The sequence below is a fragment of the Bombina bombina genome, chromosome 5 (assembly GCF_027579735.1).
Source record: "Bombina bombina isolate aBomBom1 chromosome 5, aBomBom1.pri, whole genome shotgun sequence".
Lineage (NCBI taxonomy): Eukaryota > Metazoa > Chordata > Amphibia > Anura > Bombinatoridae > Bombina > Bombina bombina.
Window position 1 is genome coordinate 879,508,390 of NC_069503.1, and position 19,727 is coordinate 879,528,116.

Sequence of the window (19,727 nt, forward strand, 5' to 3'; positions counted from 1 at the left end):
TCAAATGCTGTACTCTTAAGATGTGTAAAGAGGTCAGTTAGATATGCTTGAAGGGAAGTAGCTATAACGGATTCCGGTATGACCTGTATTCTGAGGTTGCATCTACGTTCCCTATTCTCGAAATCTTCAAGTTTATCATGCAGTTGGACTATAGCATCCTCCTGACCTCTCACTATTTGTTGTAAGGTAGACATATCATTCTGGCTGGCTTATATTTCTTCCTCAAGGAATTCAACTTTGTTTCTGAGCTCTGTGATTTCCTTCCGGAATTTGGCAACTTCTTCTTTTATACACAGGCGGACCTGTGTAAGTAGGGATGATAGATCCTGCTTAGAGGGTATAGACTCCAGCAGGGCCTTAGAGATCCGGATAGAATCCCCTTCATTATCCTCCTCTATATCTGATGCTGGTGTGGGGGATCTTAAAGATGAAGTAGGGATTATGGTAGCGTTCAGGGTTTTAGCTTCTTTGAGTTTAAAAAATGACTTTCGTGTTGGAGTGGAACTTGGTATTGTTTTAACAGCTCTATCTGTTTTATTCAATTTCTTCGGAGACATGCTGTAATAATTGCAAGGGTCAGACCGGATCCCTCACCCTAGCAGGATAAAACTGTGCACTCTGCCAAATGAGCTAGGAAAAGAAAATCCCCTGTACTAAGTTGTCAGATTTTAATGTCCCTTCTGCAATACTTTCTATACAGTGTCAGGTGTGTTTGTTTTTTTTTGTTTTGTAAAAGGGGCTCAACCTTTATACAGATTTGTATTATAATTAAAGGCACACTTCCGTTAGTTATCAATATGTACAGTCTCGATTTGTATGCAGTTTTTGTGCCTTATGCCTAACACTGTGAATTGCACTTATTGTTGCAGCTCAGAGATCTTAACTGCGTAGCAAAAGGGAATTAAAATTGTGCTTTCCCTCCGTCTCCAATTGATCATCTGTTAGAGAGTAGTATGGCTATTGCTTGCTATTGTAGGAGAGTGCGTAGCCAAATTCCTCCATTTGATAAAAGTGTATTTACCTGCGTTTGCACCGTCTATCATTCCCCATTCATATTAATTGCTTCCCATACTTGCACTGCAGATCAACAGAATATGAATCTTACCATGTCATGGTGACTGCCTGTCAAAACATCCCATACGGGAATGCCGATTGTTGTCATGTTTAAGCCAACCCGTAGGTATTCTAGACTATCAGTGCAGTTTCCCCTGCTACTGACTTCATCAGTGGTTTGCGGCCGCAGACGATATCGGTCACCAGTTTGCACTTTGCGATCTCACAGAACTCCAGCTATATTATAACATGCTGCGACATCCGATCTAGCTGTTTTCGACCATTAAAGTTGTTATAACTCACTAATATCTGTCAGCATATGGATCAGGTTCTTGGAGCTCACTTAGTGTGCAGCCATTACTCTCGCTGGCAAGCTCCGCCCCCCCTGCCAAACCATTTTTACTGTAGCATAAGGACCTGGCCATCCCTCTCTGCCTGCCACCCACCTTCTGCCTTCCCCCCACACCTCTCACTGGCACCAACAGATGATCATTACAGACAGTGACACAGACAGTGTTACTGTCTGTAATGATCGGGCAATCTGGTTTTATATGGCAAGGAAGCATGTTCAGTGCTCCTTTAACATATGAAGGCAGATGCCCACAGCCCAGAAACAGTAAATCTACTACAAGAGCTACAAACTAGTCCGATGTAGATCTACATTATGCTAAATGCTGGGACATTCACCGCATCACGTAGATCTATGTTGTATTGGTTGATCTCGTCAAATAATCTAACAAAAAGTGAGTATTAATAGAGACAAAACCAGTTCTAAAGTGTCATTGCTTAAAGGGTTATACAACTGCAAAAAAGAAAATAGTCTATTGTGTTAGAGCATGTTATTTTTATGGCTTTGTGACCTGGAAATCAATAAAATAGGCAGAAGAATTGGATGAACGTCTTTGGACTTTGCGTTCAGGAAGGTGCAATCCCATTTGAAAGCCCGTTTATGAAAGTTTGTTTCCTTTTAAAACACAGTAATGAAGGTGCAATATCATTTGAACATCCTTTTTTGTGGCTAAAATATTGCAATAGAGCAGTTTTATGCTCTACAGTTTCAACACTGTTAAAACTCAGTTGAGAGAAGTCCTTATAATGGAAACCTGTAGTCTTTTTGGTTTGGGTTGCAGGTCATGCTAAACCAGAAAACTGTGTTTCTCCAACATAGGTGTGTCCGGTCCACGGCGTCATCCTTACTTGTGGGATATTCTCTTCCCCAACAGGAAATGGCAAAGAGCCCAGCAAAGCTGGTCACATGATCCCTCCTAGGCTCCGCCTACCCCAGTCATTCTCTTTGCCGTTGTACAGGCAACATCTCCACGGAGATGGCTTAGAGTTTTTTAGTGTTTAACTGTAGTTTTTCATTATTCAATCAAGAGTTTGTTATTTTCAAATAGTGCTGGTACGTACTATTTACTCAGAAACAGAAAAGAGATGAAGAATTCTGTTTGTATGAGGAAAATGATTTTAGCAACCGTAACTAAAATCCATGGCTGTTCCACACAGGACTGTTGAGAGCAATTAACTTCAGTTGGGGGAACAGTTTGCAGTCCCTTGCTGCTTGAGGTATGACACATTCTAACAAGACGATGTAATGCTGGAAGCTGTCATTTTCCCTATGGGATCCGGTAAGCCATGTTTATTACGATTGTAAATAAGGGCTTCACAAGGGCTTATTTAAACTGTAGACTTTTTCTGGGCTAAATCGATTGATTATTAACACATATTTAGCCTTGAGGAATCATTTTATCTGGGTATTTTGATATAATAATATCGGCAGGCACTGTTTTAGACACCTTATTCTTTAGGGGCTTTCCCAAAGCATAGGCAGAGTCTCATTTTCGCGCCGGTGTTGCGCACTTGTTTTTGAGAGGCATGGCATGCAGTCGCATGTGAGAGGAGCTCTGATACTTATAAAAGACTTCTGAAGGCGTCATTTGGTATCGTATTCCCCTTTGGGTTTGGTTGGGTCTCAGCAAAGCAGATACCAGGGACTGTAAAGGGGTTTAAAGCTTAAAACGGCTCCGGTTCCGTTATTTTAAGGGTTAAAGCTTCCAAAATTGGTGTGCAATATTTTCAAGGCTTTAAGACGCTGTGGTGAAAATTTGGTGAATTTTGAACAATTCCTTCATGTTTTTTCGCAATTGCAGTAATAAAGTGTGTTCAGTTTAAAATTTAAAGTGACAGTAACGGTTTTATTTTAAAACGTTTTTTGTACTTTCTGATCAAGTTTATGCCTGTTTAACATGTCTGAACTACCAGATAGACTGTGTTCTGAATGTGGGGAAGCCAGAATTCCTATTCATTTAAATAAATGTGATTTATGTGATAATGACAATGATGCCCAAGATGATTCCTCAAGTGAGGGGAGTAAGCATGGTACTGCATCATTCCCTCCTTCGTCTACACGAGTCTTGCCCACTCAGGAGGCCCCTAGTACATCTAGCGCGCCAATACTCCTTACTATGCAACAATTAACGGCTGTAATGGATAATTCTGTCAAAAACATTTTAGCCAAAATGAACCCTTGTCAGCGTAAGCGTGGCTGCTCTGTTTTAGTTACTGAAGAGCATGACGACGCTGATATTAATATCTCTGAAGGGCCCCTAACCCAATCTGAGGGGGCCAGGGAGGTTTTGTCTGAGGGAGAAATTACTGATTTAGGGAACATTTCTCAGCAGGCTGAATCTGATGTGATTACATTTAAATTTAAATTGGAACATCTCCGCATTTTGCTTAAGGAGGTATTATCCACTCTGGATGATTGTGAAAATTTAGTCATCCCAGAGAAACTATGTAAAATGGACAAGTTCCTAGAGGTGCCGGGGCTCCCAGAAGCTTTTCCTATACCCAAGCGGGTGGCGGACATTGTTAATAAAGAATGGGAAAGGCCCGGTATTCCTTTCGTCCCTCCCCCCATATTTAAAAAATTGTTTCCTATGGTCGACCCCAGAAAGGACTTATGGCAGTCAGTCCCCAAGGTCGAGGGAGCGGTTTCTACTTTAAACAAACGCACCACTATTCCCATAGAGGATAGTTGTGCTTTCAAAGATCCTATGGATAAAAAATTAGAAGGTTTGCTTAAAAAGATGTTTGTTCAGCAGGGTTACCTTCTACAACCCATTTCATGCATTGTCCCTGTCACTACTGCCGCATATTTCTGGTTTGATGAACTGCTTAAGGTGCTCGATAGTGACTCTCCTCCTTATGAGGAGATTATGGACAGAATCAATGCTCTCAAATTGGCTAATTCTTTCACTCTAGACGCCTCTTTGCAATTGGCTAAGTTAGCGGCTAAGAACTCTGGGTTTGCTATTGTGGCGCGCAGAGCGCTTTGGTTGAAATCTTGGTCGGCTGATGCGTCTTCCAAGAACAAGCTACTAAACATTCCTTTCAAGGGGAAAACGTTGTTTGGTCCTGACTTGAAGGAGATTATCTCTGATATCACTGGGGGTAAGGGCCACGCCCTTCCTCAGGATCGGCCTTTCAAGGCAAAAAATAGACCTAATTTTCGTCCCTTTCGTAAAAACGGACCAGCCCAAGGTGCTACGTCCTCTAAGCAAGAGGGTAATACTTCTCAGGCCAAGCCAGCTTGGAGACCAATGCAAGGCTGGAACAAGGGAAAGCAGGCCAAGAAACCTGCCACTGCTACCAAGACAGCATGAAATATTGGCCCCCGATCCGGGACCGGATCTGGTGGGGGGCAGACTCTCTCTCTTCGCTCAGGCTTGGGCAAGAGATGTTCTGGATCCTTGGGCGCTAGAAATAGTCTCCCAGGGTTATCTTCTGGAATTCAAGGGACTTCCCCCAAGGGGGAGGTTCCACAGGTCGCAGTTGTCTTCAGACCACATAAAAAGACAGGCGTTCTTACATTGTGTAGAAGACCTGTTAAAAATGGGAGTGATTCATCCTGTTCCATTAAGAGAACAAGGGATGGGGTTCTACTCCAATCTGTTCATAGTTCCCAAAAAAGAGGGAACGTTCAGACCAATCCTAGATCTCAAGATCTTAAACAAATTTCTCAAGGTCCCATCGTTCAAGATGGAAACCATTCGAACTATCCTCCCTTCCATCCAGGAAGGTCAATTCATGACCACGGTGGATTTAAAGGATGCGTATCTACATATTCCTATCCACAAGGAACATCATCGGTTCCTAAGGTTTGCATTCCTGGACAAACATTACCAGTTCGTGGCGCTTCCTTTCGGATTAGCCACTGCTCCAAGGATTTTCACAAAGGTACTAGGGTCCCTTCTAGCGGTGCTAAGACCAAGGGGCATTGCAGTAGTACCTTACCTGGACGACATTCTGATTCAAGCGTCGTCCCTTCCTCAAGCAAAGGCTCACACGGACATTGTCCTGGCCTTTCTCAGATCTCACGGCTGGAAAGTGAACGTGGAAAAGAGTTCTCTATCCCCGTCAACAAGGGTTCCCTTCTTGGGAACAATTATAGACTCCTTAGAAATGAGGATCTTTCTAACAGAGGCCAGAAAAACAAAGCTTCTGGACTCTTGTCGGATACTTCATTCCGTTCCTCTTCCTTCCATAGCTCAGTGCATGGAAGTGATCGGGTTGATGGTGGCGGCGATGGACATAGTTCCTTTTGCGCGCATTCATCTAAGACCATTACAACTGTGCATGCTCAGTCAGTGGAATGGGGACTATACAGACTTGTCTCCGAAGATACAAGTAAATCAGAGAACCAGAGACTCACTCCGTTGGTGGCTGTCCCTGGACAATCTGTCTCAAGGGATGATGTTCCACAGACCAGAGTGGGTCATTGTCACGACCGACGCCAGTCTGATAGGCTGGGGCGCGGTCTGGGGATCCCTGAAAGCTCAGGGTCTTTGGTCTCGGGAAGAATCTCTTCTACCGATAAATATTCTGGAACTGAGAGCGATATTCAATGCTCTCCAGGCCTGGCCCCAGCTTGCGAGGACCAGGTTCATACGGTTTCAATCAGACAACATGACGACTGTTGCGTACATCAACCATCAGGGGGGAACAAGGAGTTCCCTAGCGATGGAAGAAGTAACCAAAATTATTCTTTGGGCGGAGTCTCACTCCTGCCACCTGTCTGCTATCCACATCCCAGGAGTGGAAAATTGGGAAGCGGATTTTCTGAGTCGGCAGACATTGCATCCGGGGGAGTGGGAACTCCATCCGGAAATCTTTGCCCAAGTCACTCACCTGTGGGGCATTCCAGACATGGATCTGATGGCCTCTCGTCAGAACTTCAAAGTTCCTTGCTACGGGGCCAGATCCAGGGATCCCAAGGCGGCTCTAGTGGATGCACTAGTAGCACCTTGGACCTTCAAACTAGCTTATGTGTTCCCACCATTTCCTCTCATCCCCAGGCTGATAGCCAGGATCAAGCAGGAGAGGGCGTCGGTGATCTTGATAGCTCCTGCGTGGCCACGCAGGACTTGGTATGCAGATCTGGTGAATATGTCATCGGCTCCACCTTGGAAGCTACCTTTGAGACGAGACCTTCTTGTTCAGGGTCCGTTCGAACATCCGAATCTGGTTTCACTCCAGCTGACTGCTTGGAGATTGAACGCTTGATTTTATCGAAGCGAGGATTCTCAGATTCTGTTATCGATACTCTTGTTCAGGCCAGAAAGCCTGTGACTAGAAAGATTTACCACAAAATTTGGAAAAAATATATCTGTTGGTGTGAATCTAAAGGATTCCCTTGGGACAAGGTTAAGATTCCTAGGATTCTATCCTTCCTTCAAGAAGGATTGGAAAAAGGATTATCTGCAAGTTCCCTGAAGGGACAGATTTCTGCCTTGTCGGTATTACTTCACAAAAAGCTGGCAGCTGTGCCAGATGTTCAAGCCTTTGTTCAGGCTCTGGTTAGAATCAAGCCTGTTTACAAACCTTTGACTCCTCCTTGGAGTCTCAATTTAGTTCTTTCAGTTCTTCAGGGGGTTCCGTTTGAACCCTTACATTCCGTTGATATTAAGTTATTATCTTGGAAAGTTTTGTTTTTAGTTGCGATTTCTTCTGCTAGAAGAGTCTCAGAATTATCTGCTCTGCAGTGTTCTCCTCCTTATCTGGTGTTCCATGCAGATAAGGTGGTTTTACGTACTAAACCTGGTTTTCTTCCAAAAGTTGTTTCTAACAAAAACATTAACCAGGAGATTATCGTACCTTCTCTGTGTCCAAAACCAGTTTCAAAGAAGGAACGTTTGTTGCACAATTTGGATGTTGTTCGCGCTCTAAAATTCTATTTAGATGCTACAAAGGATTTTAGACAAACATCTTCCTTGTTTGTTGTTTATTCAGGTAAAAGGAGAGGTCAAAAAGCAACTTCTACCTCTCTCTCTTTTTGGATTAAAAGCATCATCAGATTGGCTTACGAGACTGCCGGACGGCAGCCTCCCGAAAGAATCACAGCTCATTCCACTAGGGCTGTGGCTTCCACATGGGCCTTCAAGAACGAGGCTTCTGTTGATCAGATATGTAGGGCAGCGACTTGGTCTTCACTGCACACTTTTACCAAATTTTACAAGTTTGATACTTTTGCTTCTTCTGAGGCTATTTTTGGGAGAAAGGTTTTGCAAGCCGTGGTGCCTTCCATTTAGGTGACCTGATTTGCTCCCTCCCTTCATCCGTGTCCTAAAGCTTTGGTATTGGTTCCCACAAGTAAGGATGACGCCGTGGACCGGACACACCTATGTTGGAGAAAACAGAATTTATGTTTACCTGATAAATTTCTTTCTCCAACGGTGTGTCCGGTCCACGGCCCGCCCTGGTTTTTTTAATCAGGTCTGATATTTTATTTTCTTTAACTACAGTCACCACGGTACCATATGGTTTCTCCTATGCAAATATTCCTCCTTAACGTCGGTCGAATGACTGGGGTAGGCGGAGCCTAGGAGGGATCATGTGACCAGCTTTGCTGGGCTCTTTGCCATTTCCTGTTGGGGAAGAGAATATCCCACAAGTAAGGATGACGCCGTGGACCGGACACACCGTTGGAGAAAGAAATTTATCAGGTAAACATAAATTCTGTTTTTTGAAATAATAAATATAAATAGCAAAAAAAAACAAAAAAACATTTTAAAATATTAAAAGTGTTAAGATGGTCATTGAGCAAACATGACCAGTATACCCATCATGCCTATACACAAATGGCATTCAGACTGTTTAGCAGTGATCACTATGGATTCAGATTGCAATAGGTTCTTTTAAGGGCCGTAATGGGAATAAAAAGCAGCCCTGGAAAATTTGGACACCAGCCCTATTTACTTTTTACTTTGTATAATGCGCATATCCCATTTTTCTGAAAGGGGATTACTGGGATACTCCTTCACCCAATATTTTTCTTTAAGAATTATATTATATATATAAAAAAAGACGGATTGTTGTTATATAGGCACCCTACAACCCAATTGCATCCATTAATCAACACTTTATATTGTAGCTTTCCAGCCCCAGTTACTGGTATCCTGGTAGGCCAATACAACCTTGGTTTTTTTTCAACTACCAGCCACAAAGTGCAATCTTGTTTGATAGACTGGTTATGAAGAAGCCTGTATCAATTTAGAAACAAACATTAACAGAAAGAGATTACAACATGCCATTTCTAGATGCTGAGGTCCTGATCTCACTTTTCCTGAAGATCCCCTTAGCTGTACAGGATATCTACATACTAATTATACATGTATATGCATATTTAAATAATAAATACATATGTAAAGTTTTATCCTAGTTACCGAAGTCACTAGCAATAAATAGAGCTTTAATTAATCTAGACCATGAATGCAAATACACCTCTAATATGTCTCCTGTGGCCATTTAAGGGTGTCTTGCACAAAGTGCGATATAATATAATGATTCCGAATAGTCTTCGAATACTTACAACAATATGCAAAAGGATAGTTTGAGTCTAATACCTTTAGGTGTTGAATTTAAGTCTAAAATGGTCTTGAAAACCTGTTAAAAAGTATATAGAAAATGATTTGTGAGCGATGAGAAAATGTGTTTGCGGTGGTAGGAAAAGTGTTTGATATTGTCAGTTCAGTAGTGCCCTGGGTATCATATTCTGTAACTAATTTAAATGCTATTATCTATGGACGTATAATATATAATTGGGAAACAGATGTATGATTTGCCTTTTAAATGGTGATCACGTAAAAGGGCTGCTTCTAATCCAAAACAAAGATCAGAAGGGGACCAGATGGACAGGTATTCTGTATACTGGTAGATTCAGGACACTGTTGCTATAAGGCTAGTGAGTAAGCCACCGTAGCTTTATGCAACCAATTTATTAAAAAAAAAATAGCATTTGGGTAGTGGCTTCAAACCATTAAATAAACTAGAGATTCAACCCATTAAAAATATAGTTTTATTGATGACTATTTTTATAACAGCGTTAAAAGAACTACAAGAGCGAGAATGCTATGTTGTTTTACCAGGAAATGATTAACCACAGAGGAAGTGGTTCCTTGCCGCAAGTGCAAACCATAACAACTTAGTTCTGCAATGTCTGACAAATGGCTTCTTCCACAATGGCTGAATTCATGATCTGTATAGTAACATTAGACCATGTGACAAATACCGTCATATACCACTTGTTACCCACAAACACTAACTAAGTCCTCAATTATATAAAATGTAAGCTAATTAGATTTGTTATCAGACAACAATTTTAAACCGTTTTCAATTAAAGAGACATGAAGATAAAAATTATATATTTTAAATAGAGCATTGATTCATAAGATAATTTTTCAAATAACTTCTATTATCAAGCGTACTTTGTTCTTTTGATATCCTTTGATGAAAAGCATACATACTATATGTAGGCTCAAGAGCAGCAGTGCACTACTGGCAGCTAATTGGTGATTGGTGGCTATACACATATTATCATTGGCTCACTAGTTGTATTTATCTAGGTCCCAGTGGTTCATTGATGCACTGAAACTGGATTTTACTATGTGTTCTTTTTGGAGTTATATGCAATCGATAGTGCAATAATAAAATGCTCCCACTATGCAGTTATATGAAAGTACGAGTGCCATAATAAAAATGATCTAACACATAAGATGATTTTCTTTTTGCATATTAAGTAATTTTAAAGGAACTGTAAACACTTTTAAATTTTAAAACAAAATGTTTAGCTATGCGTAATAAAAAAAGTTACAGTATATTTTTGTCATTTGTTTTGCCCCTTTCATGTCTGCTCTAAAATTTGTAGATTTTCTAATTCTCAGAACTGGATATGCACCTTGCTGACTTTTCAGGGCTAACTCTGCTACATATCTGTCCCTAATTGGCTTTAACTGGTAACAAATGTATTCACTTTTTACTAACTTGTTATTTAGACTTGGCTGATATGTTATGCTAAAACAAGACAACAGAATCACATGGTGTTTATTACTGTTCCTTTAAATTATATTTTTGTCAACGTCTAGTTTATTTCAAATATTTTTTTTTATTTTTTTTCTCCAACAAGCTTTATTAAACAATGTTAGACAGCTGTTCATAATAAATGATCAGTAAAAAAAAAAAAGACAGTGTTCATTACATCAGAGCGTATAAATCATGTTTACACAACTTTGTCTTTGTGCTGTTCTAAATTATACCTCATTTTACTTCTGATAGTCTTTCGGTAAGGTTGAGGTAAGTTCTTACGATTATCTTGAAGCTTGCAAACGTGCCCATACTACTTTACGAACAATGGTTTAGTACTTGGATGCAGTATGGAGTAGGCACCCGGTCAAGCCTGGTATAACATTATAGTTTAGGAATATTTTCTTGAGTCCCCATTATTTACTCACTTAACAGGGTACCTTGGAGGCTCGATTTGGGTGCCAACAGAGAAAGATCTGAAACTAAGGTTAAGGGTGATAAGGAAAGAGATGGAGGAAGGGGAAGTATATGGGGAAGGAAGGGGAGAGGGGAAAAAAGGGGGGGTTGGTTTATCTCTAGATTCACTCACTCAGGAAAATCATTGACTCGGCGGTTCAGGTCCACAAGTTCCCAGACAGCGCCTAAGGGCCTTTACCCTCCCATATCAGTTACATGTATTCGTGTGTTACCAATTTGCCGTTCTGCAGGTAATGGTATCTCTCCAGCCCAAGCAGGTCCCCCGTTCGAGCCCTCCACTCCTCCAAACTCAGGACTTGTTGCGTCTTCCAGTGTTTGGGTATGAGACTCCTGGCACTGATCAACATTAGGAGGAATAGGCATTGCTTGGCCTCCTCATTGATTTTGGGTATTTCAAATATTTTTAAATCATATTTTTTACATAATGATATTAAAGGAACAATCAAGTCAAAATCAAACGTAAATGGAATGGATAGAGAATACATTTTTAAACAACTTTCCAATTTACTTCTATTATCAGTTTTGCTATGTTGTCTTGTTATCCTTTGTTAAAGAGTGATCCTAGGTAAGATCAGGAGCGTGCATCTCTCTTTAGCCATTTGGCAGCAGTGTTTGCAACATTGTTTATAGCAATGTTATATATAGTTGCAAACACTGCTGCCATAGACTTGTACGGAAACATGCACGCCCCTGAGCTCCTATCAGCCTACCTATATTTACTCTTCAACAAAAGATACAAAAAGAACAAAATACATATGATAATAGAAGTAAATAGGAAAGTTTTTTTAAAATTGCATATTCTATCTCAATCATTAAAGTTTAATTTTGACTTTACTGTCCTTTTAAGGAATAAACATTTACAATAAATAATGAAATATTTTATATAATAATATTTCTGAATCATATGAATGAATGGATATTGAGCTGTAATAATACTTAAATGCAACCTTATAACTATACTTCAGTTAGATACATTAAAAAAGGTTTTCAATTATGTTGGGACTCTGTATAAAGAAGTGTGTAAAAGAGTTTCATCTCTTCTTCCTACGTAAACACTGCAGCATCAGATGACAAATTATTCATGCTACATACAAGTTCCATGGTGCACAGTAAGCAGACCGAAAGAAGCAAAATCATGCTGGAATTTGTATATTCACAAAAAGTAAAGGTTGAACTAAGGTTTTAGGTATTATATTATTTTATATATGATCAAAATAGAGTACATTCTAACAGTCCATCTTACATGTTTCCCACTATTACAAGACCTTGTAATCATAGTTAAAATGATCCTATTGCATCACTTTCTTTTTAAAGCATACTTGAGCACCCTTATAGATAATGTCAGCTAATATATTATCTTCTTCAACTCCAACATTCATTTATAAAACAACTTTTTTAGCAAACTTTCAAGAAGAAGGTAATAAATAACTCATTCATATAGTTAATGGGCTATTATAGTGGGAAAATGTCATGCTTTTTCCATGATAATGACCCTTTAAGAGCTACGTTGTTGTATTTAGGAGGGGGATGCCCCTGCCTTTTTTCATTAAACTGTAGCCCTTCTAGGAGGGTTGATTTGTTATTGACTCTCCTTTTCTTGCATATTTTTATTGACAGCCACATAGTTAATGTGACGGACACCGGCAACGCTGTCTGGGTAGCTCCGCCAAGAGGGTCCTTCCTGTCCCTGGAACTTGCAGCTTTAGAGCAGAGAGAAGTGATTATAGCCAGAGCCTACCCAAATAACCAGACAGAACCAGTATTTAGGAACAAGAACATTCTCTATTGTGAAACACACACACTTATATAAACCCAGCTCATCTTGATAAGGGTCTTATCTGACTCCCAGATCTCCCGCCATTCCCGCCCCTCCAGACAGGCTGGTGCCCCCTATAGTGTCCATAGTACCATATAGTTGCAGTGGTACAGAGGTGGTTATTCCGGGGTGATCCCGGGGGAGCGGCGGCACTTCCAGGGTATTGTTGGAAAGTCCTCGGTCCACAGTCCAAAAAGTGACATGATCTGTGGCTGGGAGCTGGAGCTGCAGGTGATCAAACATGCACCGGGAAAGCCAAGGGAAGTAGGGATTGCAGTGGGGGGTCCGAAACCACAAGTTCCCAAGGGAGCTACCTTCCTGCAATCACCCCACCTCTTGCCCTCCCTAGTGGGTATCAATCCCCAAAAGAGCAGAGCTCTGGGGCAAAGGGCCACTGGAGCGACCTGGGGTATATGTTAGCGGGTGTCCGGGGTGATGCGGCCAACCGGCAGTTCCAGAAGCCTGTCCAGCTGGAGAGGGGTTAGGCGGTCAGAGATCAGCTCTTCCGTGAGGATGTACAAACTATAAAACAAGCAATAGGAAGAGTCTGGGAGATTGCGTAAGCTACGAAATGGCCAAAAGTGGTGTAAAAAGGAGTGAGCCAGGTAGTAGGGGGGTGGGGGGTAGCCTTGGCAGCCTAGTATCCGTGACAGTTGAATAATCAAGTTTGTTTAATCTTTCATTAATTAACATAATGTGCATTAATTTAATCATTTATTAGGTTTATATATATACAGTATATAAGTGTTGGTTGTTTTTACTGTATAATGATATGAAATGCTGAATCAGCCATATTTTATTAACATATACCAAGTATCAGATAACAGATTAAATGTTCTTTTGTTGTTACAAAGTTCCGTTTGAAATTAAGTATGTGTTCCTTAGTCACTAAAATCCTTATTATAAGATATATAATTCCCTAATGAAGTGCCTTACCTAACTTTTCTCAGTATTTTCAAATTTAAAGCCATTTCAATCCATTAGAAAATTATATTATAACCAACTTATCAAATGCATTGATGGCCCAACATGATCCCTTGTACTTTACTTGTGGACAATTTAACCACTATGGGGCCCATTTATCAAGCTCCAGATGGAACTTGAGGTTCCGTGTTTCTGGCGAGCCTGCAGGCTTGCCAAAAACAGCAGTTATGAAGCAGTGGTCTAAAGACTGCTGTTCCATAACCCTGTCTGCCTGCTCTGAGCAGGCGGACAGACATCGCCGAAAATCAACCCGATCGAGTACGATCGGTTGATTGACACCTCCCTGCTGGCGGCCGATTGGCCACAAATCTGCAGGGGGCGGTGTGAGCTGCTGGTGCAATGCTGAATACGGAGAGCGTATTGCTCTCCGCATTTAGCAAGGTCTGGCGGACCTGATCCGCACTGTCGGATCAGGTCCGCCAGACCTTTGATAAATATCCCCCTATATGTTATTTTATTAGAAAACATGTGCCCTGCAGCTTTCTGCAGCACTTTTTAAATTTGAAAACACTGTCCACTTTCAAACCTCATTGTGGCCTGTTTTAAGTGACAACAAAATACTTCATGCAGAAAGCTCCTTTATTTGTTTCAAGCATTCCCCACACTGAGCTGCGCAGCCCACGGCAGAACGCTGTTTTGCTTGAGAGGTGACATTTTCACCTTCTAGCCAATAGCCGTGTGGGAAATCCAGCTTTGCGCTGGATTTCCCGCACGCTATTTGCTAAGAGGTGGAATTGTCACCTCTTAGCAAAACAGCGTTCTGCTGTGGGCTGCCTGAGCAGCTCAGTGCTGCGAACGCTTGAAACCAATAAAGGAGCTTTCTGCATGAAGTATTTTATACTTCATGAATGAAAGTCCCCTTTATTTGTTTCAATAGTCAATCCTAGTGTTTAAAAAACGCTAGGATTGATTTTCACTTTAATCGCACACATCATGAATTGGCAATATTGATTAATTAAAAAAGAATCTGCATTCGAACACAGAATACATTAAACATCAATACTGAATAACGGCCAGATTACAAGTCACGCGCTGACACCGTAAAAATAAACTTTTATCATAGACGGTTACCCTGTGTATTACAAAAAGTTAGCCCGTGAATTAGACCCAATGCTCGTTAACTTCAGGACTATATATAAGGATATATGACCACACAGACTTAGGCCTAGATTTAGAGTTTGGCGTTAGCTGTGAAAACCAGCGTTAGAGGCTCCTAACGCTGGTTTTAGGCTACCGCCGGTATTTGGAGTCACTCAAAATAGGGTCTAACGCTCACTTTTCAGCCGCGACTTTTCCATACCGCAGATCCCCTTACGTCAATTGCGTATCCTATCTTTTCAATGGGATTTTTCTAACTCCGGTATTTAGAGTCGTGGCTGAAGTGAGCGTTAGAAATCTAACGACAAAACTCCACCCGCAGGAAAAAAGCAGGAGTTAAGAGCTTTCTGGCTAACGCCGGTTTATAAAGCTCTTAACTACTGTGCTCTAAAGTACACTAACACCCATAAACTACCTATGTACCCCTAAACTGAGGTCCCCCCACATCGCCGCAACTCGATTGATCGGAACAGCCAATAGAATGCGAGCTCAATCTGATTGGCTGATTGGATCAGCCAATCGGATTGAACTTGATTCTGATTGGCTGATTCCATCAGCCAATCAGAATATTCCTACCTTAATTCCGATTGGCTGATAGAATCCTATCAGCCAATCGGAATTCGAGGGACGCCATCTTGGATGACGTCCCTTAAAGGAACCGTCATTCGTCGGGAGACGCCGGAAGAAGAGGATGGATCCGCGTCGGATGCTTCAACATGGACCCGCTCCGCACCGTATGGAAGAAGATCGAAGATGCCGCTTGGATGAAGATGTTTGCCGGTCCGGATGTCCTCTTTTTGCCGGATAGGAGGAAGACTTTGGAGCCTCTTCTGGACCTCTTCAGCACCGGATGCCAGGACAGATCGGTGATACCTGTTGAGGTGAAGACAAGGTAGGAAGATCTTCAGGGGCTTAGTGTTAGGTTTATTTAAGGGGGGTTTGGGTTAGATTAGGGGTATGTGGGTGGTGAGTTGTAATGTTGGGGGGGGGTATTGTATGTTTTTTTTTACAGGCAAAAGAGCTGATTTTCTTGGGGCATGCCCCGCAAAGGGCCCTGTTCAGGGCTGGTAAGGTAAAAGAGCTTTTAAATTTATTAATTTAGAATAGGGTAGGGATTTTTTTTATTTTGGGGGTCTTTGTTATTTTATTAGGGGGCTTAGAGTAGGTGTAATTAGTTTAAAATTGTTGTAATATTTTTCTTATGTTTGTAAATATTTTTTTATTTTTTGTAACTTAGTTCTTTTTTATTTTTTGTACTTTAGTTTATGTAATTGTAGTTATTTGTAGAAATTGTATTTAATTTATTTATTAATAGTGTAGTGTTAGGTTTTATTGTAGGTAATTGTAGGTATTTTATTTAATTAATTTATTGATAGGGTAGTGTTAGGTTTAATTATAACTTAGGTTAGGACTTATTTTACAGGCAATTTTGTTATTATTTTAACTAGGTAACTATTAAATAGTTCTTAACTATTTAATAGCTATTGTACCTGGTTAAAATAATTACAAAGTTGCCTGTAAAATAAATATTAATCCTAAAATAGCTATAATATAATTATAATTTATATTGTAGCTATATTAGGATTTATTTTACAGGTAAGTATTTAGCATTAAATAGGAATCATTTATTTAATAAGAGTTAATTAATTTTGTTAGATTTAAATTATATTTAACTTAGGGGGGTGTTAGTATTAGGGTTAGACTTAGCTTTAGGGGTTAATACATTTATTAGAATAGCGGCGAGATTCGGTCGTCAGATTAGGGGTTAATAATTGAAGTTAGGTGTCGGCAATGTTAGGGAGGGCAGATTAGGGGTTAATACTATTTATGATAGGGTTAGTGAGGCGGATTAGGGGTTAATAACTTTATTATAGTAGCGCTCAGGTCCGCTCGGCAGATTAGGGGTTAATAAGTGTAGGCAGGTGTCGGCGACGTTGAGGGGGGCAGATTAGGGGTTAATAAATATAATATAGGGGTCGGCGGTGTTAGGGGCAGCAGATTAGGGGTACATAAGGATAACGTAGGTGGCAGCGCTTTGCGGTCGGCAGATTAGGGGTTAATTATTGTAAGTAGCTGGCGGCGACGTTGTGGGGGGCAGGTTAGGGGTTAATAAATATAATATAGGGGTCGGCGGTGTTAGGGGCAGCAGATTAGGGGTACATAGGGATAATGTAAGTTGCGGCGGTTTACGGAGCGGCAGATTAGGGGTTAATAATATAATGCAGGGGTCAGCGATAGCGGGGGCGGCAGATTAGGGGTTAATAAGTGTAAGGTTAGGGGTGTTTAGACTCGGGGTACATGTTAGAGTGTTAGGTGCAGACGTAGGAAGTGTTTCCCCATAGGAAACAATGGGGCTGCGTTAGGAGCTGAACGCTGCTTTTTTGCAGGTGTTAGGTTTTTTTTCAGCTCAAACAGCCCCATTGTTTCCTATGGGAGAATCGTGCACGAGCACGTTTTTGAGGCTGGCCGCGTCCGTAAGCAACTCTGGTATCGAGAGTTGCATTTGCGGTAAAAATGCTCTACGCTCCTTTTTTGGAGCCTAACGCAGCATTTTTTTGGACTCTCGATACCAGAGTTAATTTTATGGTGCGGCCAGAAAAAAGCCTGCGTAGCGTTAACAGCCCATCTACCGCCAAACTCCAAATCTAGGCCTTATTTTGCCCATAGACTTCAATAGAGCATGCTTCTTTTTTTCTTTTTTTTTTTAAAAACCCTTTCCATTCAAATACCTTGTCATATACCATATACCTTTTTAACCCTTATAAAATTTTATAATTAATATGTATATGAGTATTTTTTTTATCATATAGTGTATATATGAGTGTAACACTTTATTTTAATGTATTTATGTTGTGTTTGATGCACATTCTTTACCCCTTACACTTTACACGAGGGCAAACTCGAAGCACCCTAATTTTGTTAGCACACGAGTGAACGCATTTACTTTCAATTTGTAATACAAGTGCAACTTAGCGTGGTTACAATATTGGTTATCGGGACCCAAGCTAACAATAGAGCGCCACTTGTAATCTAGCTCTTAAATAGCAGACACTTTTGTGTTGGTAACATGTCTTTTGTCTTCATTTTCTTGAAAAGCTTTTCATACTCTAGTTTCTTGGTAGTTTTACATGTGTTATTAGGGTCTCCTGTTATATTGACTAATTTGTGTAGTTTTTACTAATTAAATGGTGGCTCTGCTAAGAGATTAAAATTAAGTAGAGAAAAAAAGCAAAACAACACGATTGCTGCCAGTTAAAGGGACACTCAAGTCAAAATTACACTTTCATGATTCAGATAGAGCAGGCAGTTTTAAACAGCTTTCCAATTTACTTCCATTAACAAACTGTGCACTATCTTTTTATATTTACACTTTTTAGTCAGCAGCTCCTGCTGAGCATGTGCAAGAATTCACAGAATATTTGTCTATGCATTTGTGATTGGCTGATGGCCATCACATGATGCAGTGGGAGTGGAAATAGACATAACTGAAATTTGTTAGAAAAAAAATCTACTCATTAAAGTGCAGACTAAGGGCTATTGAATTGTCTTCTTATTGTGCATTTGCTGATTATACAAATCTACTGTATTTACTGGTCCTTTAAACTCTGACGGATTGGAATGAGGCCAATGTTTGGAGCTTCTAAACTTTACGTTTTCATATTTATGTAAAAGTGGTTAGTTTATAAGAGGTAAGGCGATCCAACCAGGTTATTGTTATATTGTTTCTTGCGCTTAAAGGGACAGTAAAAAATCTTATAATTCCATTTTTTTTTTTTTCTGAATCCTCCATTAGATTAACATATCAGCGGAGTTTAAATGTTATTAGAACAATTAGAATTGTTTTTCAAAAATCAAAATCGCTTCCATTATTTAGAGGAGCCAGCTCAAATTTGGCCTCTGAATTAGATACAGACAGCTAGCACCTGTCAAAGTCTCTATTGTTTGGCTTAAGCAGAAATAATATGATAGATATGTGGCAAGGTTTGCCTTGTGAAGCCTGTTAAGTGCGCTTTCAGTTTTCTGGACTAGAAAATCTGATTTAAATTACAGGAATAGGGGGAATGATAAATAATGAAGGTTTATGTAAAGCTCCTATGCTTAATTAAGCATGTTATATTATAATCTTAAAGTGTTTAATGTTCCTTTAAGACATGTAGTCCTATTAGAGCGGTACCTAACTTTGGTTATCAACAACTTTTCCTTATATACTCTGTAAACCTAAAATGAGACCAGATACCATAACCTAGGCCTAAATTTATTAAACTACATTCATAGCTTTTTTTGGCTTTGTGGAAAAGGTTAACATAAACAAGCCTGCTGCCACATATTTAAGAAGCATAAACCGCTTCTTTTTCCTTTCCGCTACCTCAGTGGTGGCCAAATTAATCACCCCGACACTCACTCATCCGGTGTGATTAACATTCCCTGCTCTATTGCAATTGGTTGCGCCAGAAAAGGGGGTGGCAATGCACATTGTTACATTTTGCTGCGCAATGCAGCATTGTATGTGGTGATTGCAGGCAGACAGGTTCACTAATTGTGAATCTGTCCATCTGAAGGAATAGTAGATGTAGTCTCTAGTTTCATTTTGTCTCTGACATGCTACAAGAAATGCCTTTGATATCTACTCTGTTATATGTAGTTTACTTATATCTATGTTTATTGCTACATGTTTAACTTTCTAATAAAAAAAAATGACAGTTGAGAAAAGAGTAGCAATGGAACTATGAGCTTATTTCTTAAAGTAACTCTAAAGTCAAAATTAAACTTTCATGATTCAGATAGATCACAGAATTTTAAACAACTTTCCAATTTACTTCTATTATCTAAATATGCACAATCTTTTTATATGCACACTTTCTGAGGCTCCAGCTCCTACTGAGCATGTGCAATAATTCATATAATATGCATTTTATGATTGACTGAATGCTGTCACAAG